The sequence below is a fragment of the Eriocheir sinensis genome, chromosome 34 (assembly GCF_024679095.1).
Source record: "Eriocheir sinensis breed Jianghai 21 chromosome 34, ASM2467909v1, whole genome shotgun sequence".
NCBI lineage: Eukaryota > Metazoa > Arthropoda > Malacostraca > Decapoda > Varunidae > Eriocheir > Eriocheir sinensis.
The window spans coordinates 2,327,923-2,341,292 of NC_066542.1; the positions used below are offsets into that span (position 1 = coordinate 2,327,923).

The 13,370-nt window shown below is 48.6% G+C and overlaps 1 pseudogene; it reads left to right on the forward strand.

Moving 5' to 3' along the window:
• LOC127007177 (uncharacterized) overlaps nt 1-11,295 on the forward strand; it is a 33,667-nt pseudogene extending 22,372 nt beyond the window's left edge.
• The last annotated feature ends 2,075 nt before the right edge of the window (nt 11,296-13,370 follow it).

Genomic DNA, 13,370 nt, shown 5'->3' on the forward strand with positions numbered 1-13,370 from the left:
TAGAGTTAGGAGAAAAACAACAATGGAACAATAAAAAAAATATATATATAACTCTCTTGCTTTTAACGACGCTAATTTGTCAGGATCACGGACAGACGAAGCCTTATTGATGGTCTTCCCCGCCGCCAGACGCCCCCGTGGTCCGCCTGTCCAAGGGTTGCTCCGTCAACCCTAGCAGCCTGCAGGAGGGCGATGACGTTTACTTCGAGTGCAGCATCACCACCAACCCTCCGTACAAGAGCGTCATCTGGTACCACAACGTGAGTAATACACGAGATGTTCAACATTATACTTCGTCTATTTTTTCGGGTCTTTCGCTGTATTCCTTTTCTCTCTCCCAACTTTCTCTTTCCTTTAGTCCCCCGCTCCCTAGAAAAAAAAATGTTCCTACACCGAATTTCAATGTTCCAAGTCCCTCTGACGTCTGTTCTTAACCCTTCCGTTACCTACATGATTTTCTTCTTGTCCTTTCAACGTCTTTCTCTGCTTCTTCTAGTCCATTGTTGTCTATATAATTATCTTCCGTTATCTTCACTATTTTTCTCTACTGCTCTCTCCTCCATCTGTCTCTCCTTCTCTTTCACAAACTTTTCTTCATATTCTCTTTTTTTTCTGCAGCAATCTCAACAGTTTCCTGCTCACATGTCTCTTTGCGCTCCGGTTTCAGAATTCCATATTAAAGTTACGCCCCTTTTCTTTTTGTTCTTCTCCATCTTTTGTATACTCCTTTTGTCTACCTTCCCGCAGTTTCGACTTCGCTTTGGTTCCACTGTCCTCTCCGTCCTCTCTTTCTAACGTTATGATTTTTTTTTATACACGCTCTGTTGATTTCCTTATGGACACGCGCCTCACACTGTACCGCCAACACCATGACGTTTCCTCACACTATTCCTTCTCGCCCAGGCTTTCGTTTCTTCCATCTTTTTGCTTTTTAGACTTCTCATTTTAAGGCTTCGCAATTACACTTTTCTCTCACTTTTCCATTTCCAATCAAAGTTCTTCAATACGCTTTTAATAAGTTCCGGTTTGTCTTTGTCAAACTTCTCTCCTCCTCCTCCAATTCAATGTCTTCATAAACCTCCATGTTGTCTTTCTCTTTACGTGGCCGTCAATCGATTTCTAATGGCTTCTTCCTTACTCTGATCAAAAGTCTCCTTAACGCACATCGTTCCACTGCCACTTAACATCACCTTCAGGGCCACTAAAGACACACACCTCATTACCTTCCGCTGTTTCCTTCTATTCTCCTCCTCTTCCTCATTCTCCCCCTCGTCATCCTTCCCTTCTACTCCAACCTCACTGTCATTTCTTTCTCCTCTTCACCCTGTCCTTTCCTCACATTATTGCCTTTCCTTCCTTCTCTTCTTCAAACAGCCTTTCTTCTCTCACCTCTCCGTTCTAATTTCAGGTTAGTGGCCCGCTGTATCTCGCCCGTAATAACGTTGAGGTATGAGGCCAAGTTTTGTTCTCTCATCTAAGTCTGTCGTCCAGCGCATCGATATTTACGATGCGCTGCCCCTCTGTAGAACACTCGCTTTACTGCTCTTTCTTTCCGTCTCTCTCTCTCTCTCTCTCTCTCTCTCTCTCTCTCTCTCTCTCTCTCTCTCTCTCTCTCTCTCTCTCTCTCTCTCTCTCTCTCTCTCTCTCTCTCTCTCTCTTCTCCTTCTTTTGTCTCTTACATCCATCTTTTCTTAGTTCTTTCCTTCGTTCCTTCCTTCCTTGCTAGCTTTCACATTCCCTTCCTTTTCTTAATATCTTTTCATGATTTCCGCTTACTTCCTCTCTCTCTCTCTCTCTCTCTCTCTCTCTCTCTCTCTCTCTCTCTCTCTCTCTCTCTCTCTCTCTCTCTCTCTCTCTCTCTCTCTCTCTCTCTCTCTCTCTCTCTCTCTCTCTCTCTCTCTCTCGATAAGAACCCAGCATTATCGTCCCCTCTGAGTGCGCTAATTAAGGAAACTCCCACGACTCCCTTTCTCACAAGATGCTCAACCTCGCCTCAGCAGCGTGAAGAAGGAACGCTTACGAGCACTAAAATACAAGGGGAACAATCACAATAATTACAATGACGGTAATAAATAGTAATTGTAATAAATGTAGGTAAATAGTGAAACTGAATCAAATTAGAGAAAATGTAGACAATTACCAACAACAGCAAGAACGACAACAGTAATAACTCTCTCTCTCTCTCTCTCTCTCTCTCTCTCTCTCTCTCTCTCTCTCTCTCTCTCTCTCTCTCTCTCTCTCTCTCTCTCTCTCTCTCTCTCTGGCTAATGTCTATCCTGTGTTCCCGCTTCTGCAACAACGATAACTGCTGTATCTCTAATGTTAAGACGTCCGTTGTATCGTTCACGTTCACTCCCATTTCACCTCGTCCTGAATCGTCCTTTTCATTTTGTTATTTCTAGCGTTTCCCCTTCCTCCCATCTCCTCTCATCTCACGAAGCGGCTGTAGGTCAGATCATAATCTACTTTATTTTGTCATCGTTCTCCTCCTCCTCCCTCTTTACTCTTTCCTCTCCTTCCCTTCCATGCAGCCTTCACAATTCCACGAACAAATACAGGTTACGAATAAATATTTATCATGTTCACGCGTCTCCTCCCCCCTGGAGGAGACGCGGCCTCCTTCCCTTGGTGTGCAGGGCGCGGTGGTGGCGCACCACCAGACCTCCGGCGTGATCGTGAGCAGATAGAGCCTCGTCCTGCAGCACCTGAGGCGGGAACACGCGGGAACCTACACGCGCGGGGCCACTAACCACGAGGGGCACAACACGAGCAATCCCGTCATCCTTTCCATTAAACGTAAGTGCTGGTCTCGCCTGTCTGTCTGTCTTTGTGTCCGAGTCTTTCTTGTGAGTTATAGTTGGTCCTCGGTGCTTAGAAAGAGTATTTTTCCCAGCAAAAGATACACGCTTTATGCTATGGCTCGTTTGTTCTCCGGTGCCGTCCGTATTGGATCACTCCAAAACTGTCCCGCCAACGCCACTAAATTCGTGCTCAAGACTCTCGTGTCGCGTAAGTTCAGTTAATTTTTTCACGCCCCTGCCTGATTTGAGGCAAGATAATGTCACGTGGTGCTACAGCAGCTTACCACTAACTTAAAACGTAAATAATAAATACCTTATAGTTGTGTGTTGTATTCAAAACTAAAATCAAAGTAGTGTCAACTCTGGTTCGTTACAATTGCACTCTTTTGCTCTGCAAGCTGAACTACACATTTTGATGCACACTAAAGGCTGTTATAAAACTATCTTTTAACACTCGCATCCCTGCAATACATCATTAGTCGCCTCTGCTGCTACGAGACAAGGACACGTGGGCACTTACCAACCTTCGGTCTTCGGCCTCTCCGACTGACCCTCCGTCATTGTGCCTGAGTGCAGGTTACGCGCGACACACCGAGAGGTCACAAACTCTCGGTACCGTAAAGCCACACAAGGCACGGGAATGTACAGCACAGGTCACCACCACTCACACCTCCGCCGAAACTATGACAAATATGATCACTCACTGCCTGGCTCCCGCGCGCACCGCCTGTAGGTTTGCTGCTAGCCTGACGGGTAAACTCTTTCACTGTGGAATATGATTGCCCGAAGCCTTCTTAAGATATTGGTATATGATGTCAGATACTTATGGTTTAAATATCATAATGAGCACACGGCATTTACTTTGTTGAATAGTGGACAAACAGTAAGACGCTAAAGTAAAGCTGATTGTAGCAACATTTGAAAACTGTAACCCCCAAGTGATGACGGGACGAATGAAACGTTTCAGAAGATATAAAATAAACTGCGACTTAGTAACGAATGAGAACCAGCAAATTTGATTCGTGTTGTCCTTGATCATGAATTATTATGTATCACAGTCATGTATATTATATAGATATACATGGCCAAGAAGCAGGATGTAACTGGTAACTATTTGTTCTGAAATGAGGAGGAAAAGGGAGAGATGAAGAGTTGTTCATATGAAGCACCTACTTGACTCATGGTTCGCTTCATCGACCATTAATGACGTGATGGTTGTTACTTTTGGCTTCACCTTGATGCTAATCTGATGACTTTAAATGACACTAATTTTGGGGGGGTTGACGATAAACGTCCAACTTAAAATGGCATGAACAAAAGTAAACCAAATGGCGTCATACTCAGCGTTCCTACCTTGCAGCAGCACCGCACCGCAAGTTCGAATTAAATCATCTGTGTAATGGTTATGGCATTGAAAGAGACCCTAACTACTTTTCAGAGCCACTGCAATCATCTCTGTAATATAGTCAGTCTCTCTCTCTCTCTCTCTCTCTCTCTCTCTCTCTCTCTCTCTCTCTCTCTCTCTCTCTCTCTCTCTCTCTCTCTCTCTCTCTCTCTCTCTCTCTCTCTCTCTCTCTCTCTCTCTCTCTCTCTCTCTCTCTCTCTCTCTCTCTCTCTCTCTCTCTCTCTCTCTCTCTCTCTCTCTCTCTCTCTCTCTCTCTCTCTCTCTCTCTCTCTCTCTCTCTCTCTCTCTCTCTCTCTCTCTCTCTCTATATATATATATATATATATATATATATATATATATATATATATATATTTAAACATGTTCAGTACATTAGTACATGGCAGTATTATTTTTCAATGCTAAAGTTCCCCCGACCGTTGGGAACTATTTAAAAGCTTCTGCCGATTATATTATACAATTATATACATGTTTACTGTGGGTGTAGGAGTAGCCACCTGTGGGACGCAACCTTCATCTGCTGAGTGGACAGTTGTGTCACATCCACATCAGCAGTGAGGTTGTTCCACCACACCACCGCTGCGATGGAACAGGCACGTTGGTGGGTGCTGGAGCGGGCCATTGGCACTTCCAGGAGGGAGGCGTTGCTCAGCACCGTTCTCGTGCTGCGCTCAGACCTCCTCCAGGTAGCTCTCAGGTCCGTCAGGTGGGGCACTAGGCCCACTTGTGCCTTGTGTAGCACCGTCAGGGCAGCGACGCGGCGACGGTGCTCCAAGCTGTTCAGCTGGTTCGTGGCTGGTCTTACCCGTCCCTCGTGTGGGTGTTGTTGTTGTTGTTGTTGTTGTTGTTGTCGATGTCGTTGTCGCTGTGTCTCCCACTGGCTCGGTCGGTGGTGCTGGGTGCCGTTGATGAGGCGTTCAGCCCTCCTCTGCACCTTGTCTAGCAGGTTGAGGTGGCAGCGGGCGCTGGCCATCCAGGTGAGCGGTGCATACTCCATCACTGGACGGACTTGTGCCTTATAGAGGGTGTTCAGGCCCTCAGCATCGAGGAGGTTCTTCATGCGGCGCAGGAGGTTCACCTTCTGGGAGGCTTTGTGCGCCACCCTTTCAAGGTGACGGTCGATCCGCAGCTGGGAGTCCACCTCCACGCCCAGGATGTCGACGCTGGCCTGCAGAGGGATGGTGTCGTTCCAGAATCTCAGTCTGCCGTGAAGTTGCCTCGCGTCCTCCCGAGAACGTGATATTACCATGGCCTGGGTTTTGTCAGGGGCAAACCTGACTTGCCACCTCTTTCCCCAGGCCATTATGTCTGCCAACTGTCTGTTGAAGGACTCTATCACATCCTGGGCTTCCTCCCTCTTGTATGTTCTGGAGAGGGTGCAGTCGTCGGCGTAGGCGCTTGCTGCCGGGATGGTTTACAGGAGGTCGTTAAAGTATATGTTCCACAGAATAGGTCCAAGGACGGACCCCTGTGGAGCGGAGGCCTCCACCGGGAAGCTGGTCGAGGTGCTTCCGTTGACTGCTGCGCGGAGACTCCTGCCTAACAGGTAGTTTGAGAGCAGGCGCAGCAGGTCCCCCGTGATGCCTAGTTGCTGTAGCTTCGCCGTCAGACCGCGGTGCCAAACGGAGTCGAACGCGCCAGCTATATCCAGGGCAATCACGAGAGAGGGGTGGCCGTCATCAAGGGCGTCATGCCAGGACTTTGAGAGGAAAAGGAGGAGGTCTGAGGTAGAGCGGCCCTTCCGAAAACCAAACTGCTTCGGTGACTGCAGGTGGTTTTCCTCGAGGAAGGATGTCAATTGCTCCCCGATGATCCTCTCAAATATCTTGCTGATGATTGGGAGGAGTGATATTGGCCTGTAATTGCCTGGCTCGGACCTGGATTTTTTCTTGTGTACGGGTGTGACTCTGGCCTCCTTCCACTGTGCAGGCCACACCCCGCTTTGCAGGCATCGCCGGAAGATCTGGGCGAGGGGGCTGGTGAGCTCATCGGAGCATGCCGCAGTAAGTATGGACTGACGCTGTCAGGGCCTGGTGCCTTCCTGGTGTTGACGCCCCTCGGATGTCTCCTGACAGCGTCCTCAGAGATTACCACACTCTCTAGTTTTGAGGCGATGAGTTGGGGAAGGGTGGGTGGCTGCCTGTCTGGTTCCTGGGTTGTCATCTTTTGACTGAAGTGACAGGCCAGCAGGTCAGCCTTTTCCCGGCTGGTGATGGCCAGGTCTCCGCCAGGTTTCCTCAGGGGTGGGATACGTTCCTGGGGGGTAAGGCCTTGCTGTTCCTTCACCAGCCCCCACCACTGTTTCGGGTCGGTTTGGTTAGAGGACAGCTTTCTCCTCCTGTCGGCATCCCACCTTTCTTTTGCCCACTTTGCTGTCCTCGTCATATTTTTGCAGGCTCGTCTGTGTTGGGCCTTATTTTCTTGCGTGGGGTGTCTTTTATATCGTGTCCAAGCCTTTTGTTTCCTTTCGGCTGCAATACGGCACCTGTACCCGAACCAAGGCTGGTCTTTTGGGCTGGTTGAGTAGGTGCGGTGGGGGACGTGTTGCTGCTGGACGGTATTGAGGACAGTGGTGAGGGCGGAGACGTCATGTTGTGGGTCACCGTTAAGGACTGTGCCCCATGCAGTCGCTGCCAGGGCCTGCCTTGCAGCCGTCCAGTCCGCGCGGTCCCACAGCCAGATGACTCGCTGGTGTTCCTCTTCACGCGCTGGGGCCAGGCTGATGGTGGTGAGTATGGCATTGTGGTCGGAACTGCCCACACGGTCTAGTGGGCAGCACAGCACGCAGTCACTCGGCAGGTCTGTGAGCAGAGGGTCCAGGGAGCCTCCACGCTGATCTGTCGGGAACTCAACATGGTTGTGCAATCCATGCACCGCTGTGAGCTCGGTGAAGGCCCTCTCCACCAGGTGTTGATTTAGGTCGCCTACAACCATCGCGTACTGACAGCTGTGGGCAGCCATAAGGTCGTCCAGGTGCTCTGTGAGCTAGATGAGGGGGGCGCTGCCTTGCCACTGTGGCCGGTACATGGCACAGAGTAGCAGAGCGCTCCTGTCCTCGAGAATGATGCGGAGGAACATCATCTCCATTTCCAGGGGAGTGTCTGTGGTGAGGGCGTCCATCTACAGGCCGTTTCGGTGGCAAACAGCAATGCCTCCCCCCTGTCCTGTGTGGCGGTCTCGTCTGGCCCAGTGCGAGTACCCGGGGATCTTATCACAGGTGGTGGCGCATGTGTCGTCCAGGAAGGTCTCCACTGTCACCACTATGTCTCTCTCTCTCTCTCTCTCTCTCTCTCTCTCTCTCTCTCTCTCTCTCTCTCTCTCTCTCTCTCTCTCTCTCTCTCTCTCTCTCTCTCTCTCTCTCTCTCTCTCTCTCTCTCTCTCTCTCTCTCTCTCTCTCTCTCTCTCTCTCTCTCTCTCTCTCTCTCTCTCTCTCTCTCTCTCTCCCCACGTTCATTCACAAAGGCATTTGGGAAGGAACGCAGGAAGAAAACGTAAAGAAGACAGTCCACGGCTCAAACACAAATCCTCGGCACCGACCAAACACAAACGGTAACAACAACAGCGATAAACAATGACCCAGGTCCCCGTTATCATAACTCTCTCCCCGCTGCCCCAGACGCTCCGGTGTGCGCCGGGACAGGGCGGGCCGGAAAGGACCCAGGGGGCGGCCCGCGGCTCCACAGCGTCTATCAAGTGTCTAGTGGAGGCGGAGCCCGCGGAGGACGTCACGTGGTCGTGGGTCAGGAAGCGAGTGAACGGCACGGTGGAGGAGCTGTCCGACGAGGACGTGCGAGTGGATGGCTTGTCCCCCAGCATCATCGTCACGGCCTTCTCGCCTGACGACTACGGACGCTTCCTCTTCCGCGCCGCCAACAGCGTGGGGCGGCAGCGAGAAGCCTGCGTGGTGACCGTGGCGCCCGCGGGGCCGCCAGATACGCCCACAAACTGCAGACCCCAGCACGGTGCACGCCCGCCCTGCCACCGCCGCCCTCACGGTCACCTGCCTCGAGGGCTTTGACCGCAGCCTCCCGCAGCACTTCATGCTGGAGACGTGGCAGGACAACGAGTTAGTCGCCAACATGACCAGGTGAGAACGACACACCTGCCTCACGGCACACCCCAGGCGATCACAGCATGGGAAGGGTCATTGCCAGGGATTGTTTGTTCATTTCAGGTCATATATTTGGGCCACTATTATTTGTTATTGTTCCGGTAACTTTTCATGAAAAAAATGTTTATTCAGAGGAAAACAAGGAAGAAAAGTAGCATGAAAATTACAGATCGGCTTTCTTTAATTTTACCAAATTTGCTTCTCAGAAAATCGTACGGCCCATTCTTGACTCTCCAGCACTTGTCGAATTTGAAATGTACACAAAAAAGATAACAACGAAGTAAGTCATGACTCATTGACGATAACACTAATCATCGAATTATTCTTAGGGCAGATACTAGAAATACCTTTTTTTACACAAACTTTATCCAATGCCCAACACGTGTATTTTTCTCCCTCCTCTTCCCTGAACCCCCGCCGCATCATGTTCCCGGAGTGGGTGGTGGCGGGGCTGCGGCCGGGGGTGGGAGTCACGCTGCGATTGGCGGCTCACAACACACGGGGCCGCAGCGACGCCTTGCGCTTCGAGGTACACACCGCCAGCATCAAGCAACACGCCGTCAGAGGTGAGGGGGAAGGCATGAAGAAGGGCAGGGCAGGGGGAAGATAAGAAGGGAAATCTTGTAATTCTAGTAGTAGTAGTAGTAGTACTACTACTACTACTACTAGGTGCTACTACTACTACTACTACTACTACTATTACTACTACTGCTACTACTACTACTACTACAACTACAAATACCACCACCACTACTACCAGTACTACTGCCAATAATAATGGTAATAATAATGATAATAATAATAATAATAATAATAATAATAATAATAATAATAATAATAATAATAATAATAATAATAATAATAATAATAATAATAATAATAATAATAATAATAATTGCTATGGCTATTAGGGCATATTTATGGCATCATCATGCACTCTAAAGGCGACAAGCGAGGCGGTGGCGCAGGCATTACTTTGGCAGCACAGGCAACACATTCGCCTCGTTAATAAAATAACTTTTGCCCGGCAGCTTTGAGTGAAAAAGTTTAGTTCGGCGAAGTTTTAAAGTGTGTGTTTTCCTGTCAGACTCCAAGTGTGGCCTTCTGGGCGTGCCGCCGCTGCTGGGGGTCCTGGTGGGGGTGGGCGCAGTGCTGCTCCTCATCTTCATCACGGGCGTGGTCGTGGCCAGGCACATGAGGCGCCCACCGCCGCCCACGCACGTCCACACTGTCATCATGACGCCCACCGCCACTACCGACACCACCACCACCACCACCACCACCGTCCCTGATCCCGACACCTACGACCCTGACGTGGTGGCTTCCCTGTGCCGCCCTGCCGACAGCCTAGATGTCCTTCCCAACTCAGACCCCACCCAGCAGACCACGCCCTCCACCACTCTCACCGTTGCGCAGGCTGCCATGCATCAAGGAAAGCAGGGGCAGGCCGTGGCAGGGAGCCATGACAACAACCAAGGCAACACACACACGTCCTTCCCCCGCGGGGTCTGCCTCCACAGACAGGTAAGGCGGGTGAGGACTGGGGGTGGATACGTCTCTCTGTGGTGTGTTGGTGTTAAATTTGCTTCTTTGTTAAGTGAAAGAATGATACCCCGAGACGTAGAAAATCTTCAGAAGTCTTAAAGGCACGAGGATCCCTTTGACTCGACGCTAAAGTATCTGATTCCCGTCTCAAGAGCCCGGGTTCGAATCCTGAGTTGATGTTTGTAAAAAAAATATTTATTCTATCGAATAAATCAATTTTTCGTGTGTCGTGATATTGAGATGTCGTAGGTAATGATGGGAAGTGAGCTCCGTCAAACTGATGGCAGCGGTAGGATCCTTTCCTGCTCTGACTGGCTTCCCCTGTGTTGGGAACAGGGAGATGAGTGGCCTAGTCTCTCAGATAAGTAGATAATGTAAGATAAGGAACTCTATTATACATCCAAAAATTGATCTAAATGGAAGAGGGAAAATCGCGTGATGATCAGAAACACGGAAAGACTGAAAGGCCACTGACCGCGGGGTCCCATTGGCTTGGCGCTAGAGTGTCTGCCTTCCCGTCTCAGGGGCCAGGGTTCAAATCTCGGACTGAATATTTGAAAACAATATCAATTCTCCAGAATAGGTCAGTATCTTGTTAGCTTCATTGCACTGATACGGCGTGTCTAATTATGTGAAGTGAGTCTCAACACAAAAGCCTTACACTTATACAGTCTTTCTAGATGTAAATATTTCAATTGGCATTAACGGTTGCTTCTGTAACTCCACAGAACAGTGCTTTCGGGGACAGTGAAGAGACGGCCGACTCGGACTCCGATTCTACCTTCACGGACCTGACCACGGCGGGCCGGGCGGCCGACACCCTGCCGCCAGTGTCCAGGAACGCCCTCCCGCGAGTAAAGAGGCGCATCCAGCAATTATCATCCTCTCCACTCGACTTGCAGCTACCAGCGTGTCAGGTGTCCCGGGTGATAACGACCCCCGGCGGCATGATTCAGCGCATCCCTTACCTCCTTCGGAACCCGCGCCAGACCCCCCCACCCCCCCTCCTTCCAGAGCAAGGGGCTCCAGCATTCAAAGGTTACAAGACCACGCCCACCCAGGCTATAGTTTCTGAAGAACTCCAAGTATCTCTGAGGGAACTTCAGCCCCCACCCGCACCAAGCAGTGAGGTGGAGCCCCTGCCAGACACTATAGAGCTACAGCCGCCTCCGTCCTTTAGGGAGCCCGGGCAATTCTCTCAATTAGAAGTTGGCTCACTAACAGACACTGTTCGCCAGAGGAAGCCGGTAGGACAGCCCGTGGCATGTCCACTGCCTCCTTCAATGAGCCACTTGCCAAAATATAAGTCACCTGATGGGTCGAGTGCAAAGTCTAGTTCAGCTGTATTTCAAAGAAAACCCTTTCCGTGTCACGATATAAATAAAAAAAATGGAACAATCACAGGACATTTTTACGAACCTCGTGTGTGGTAGTTCTGCATACGTTTGGATAAAAAATTAAATGACCGGTCGTGTTGTTGATGGTCGTGGTATCACGACTTTTATTTTCATTCAACATTCACTTTGAGCAATTAAACTCGTCTTTGTTACTGGGTTTTATAGTACACTCATTGACAACTTCAAACATAGAAGGTAAGTTAAACACACTGAACTACGTGGCATATGCTTCATCACTCATCCTCTCATGATGAAACCCTTGTGCTGACATCAGTGTAAGTCTGTCAAGCAGCACCTTTGATATAATGGGAAGTACTTCACGTATTGTCTGTTGTAAAGAGAACGAATTCTCTTGATAAAACACAGCGAGTCCAAAAACAGAGCTGTGCGGAAACCTCTGTTCACTAATCTTGGTCTCTCCTCCTCCCCTTATCATTTATTTATGCTAAAGGATGCAGCTTGAGTACAAAAATATGCAAAAAGTCGACTAGGTACAAAAAAATCCACTATACAAAAAAAAAAAAAAAACGATACAAAAAGTCCACCTACATTGCTGCTGAAATCCACCAGAACTCAATAATCGTCTTAGCTTAGAAATGAAGTACTGTGGTGGAAGGCGGAGAGTGAAGTGGCAAGGGGAATATGTCGAGAGAGAATGAGATCATGGGAGGATTAATGACCTGAGCAGGTTGTGTCGACTGAAGATTAGAGGAAGGGGAGGAGAAGGGAGAGGATGTGATTGAAGTAAAGGGTTGGATTCTGAAGGATTAGAAGGACAGGGAGGGGAGAAGATGGGCGAGTATGGGACGGGAAGAGAGGAAAAGTAAGGATCAGGCCAGGAGGAACTGGGATAGAGGAGAGGATTGTGAAAAAGGAATAGAGGGAGGAGGGATGAAGGAGAGAAGGGAGGCGAAAGCAGCCATTACATCTCTTAACAGATTCTTGTCCCTTACAGAACGCCTCAAACTAAACTTGGATAAGACAAAAATACTAAACATACTAGACCACTCACCTACTACGACTCACATGATATCACAAATTAGAATGTTACAACTACGGAGACGGCAAAACAAAGAGATGAGATTCGTTACGTCACCACAAGACTAAGGGAAGCTGCTCATAAGATACAGGACAAACTTACAAGCTTGAATAATAGGATATGACATACACCGACGCCAAGGAGCCAGACGGTAACACTAACCTTGGGCATCCTTTGTTCCCACGAAGCACCAGGTCACTGAAACGACAACCACCCACAAACCAGCACACAAAGCGGACACCGTAGCTTAGATTAGCTCCCTAAACACAAACGAATCAAACACAGTCCCTCAACACGCCTCTATATCCTTACAAAGTGAAACAGGGGTCGAGGCAGGAACGATGGAACGGAAGACAGAGAAGGGGAAACGAAGAGAGGAGAGTGAATAAAAGTTTGGTAGAAGATGAAGAAGAAGAGGCAGAAAAAGAAGAAAAAGAAGACGAGGAGGAGGAGGAGGAGGAGGGATGGCTTTGTCAATGCAGCAAATTTAAAAGTACAGTCGCGATATGAAGTGATGTCGCCGCTCTCAAAATGTTTCGTACGGAAGCATTTGAATGTAACGGAAGTGATGTGTATTTATTGTTTATGTTATAATGTTCCCTTTTAATGATAATCTATAATACGTTGTGATGTAAAACACGGTAAAATAACATAGTAGTACCTGAATTACAATTATACATTCATTTGTTTTAAAAAAAAATGTGACTGCGAATGTCATGTGTTGTCTTCAGTACTGAAGACAACCTTGGAATGGTTTAGCTCACGTCCTGTGCTTATCTTTGCAAAACAGTTGTTATACGTTGTTCAGATATAGGCGATATGGGTCATTCCATGAACTGTCTTCTGCAGTTATTAATACACACGCACAGTATGACAAGAAGCGAATGGACAGTTACTGGCATTACTTTGCGTTTTATTGATTAAGAAACGATCAAATAATAAGGTTTCACATTAAACACCTTTTATTCACTACTATGGATTCTTATCATAAGCATGGGCACTGAAATATATAGTAACAGTGCTCAGTAACGATGATGAATGAAGAATGCCTGCATAGGTAGGGTTGCCATAA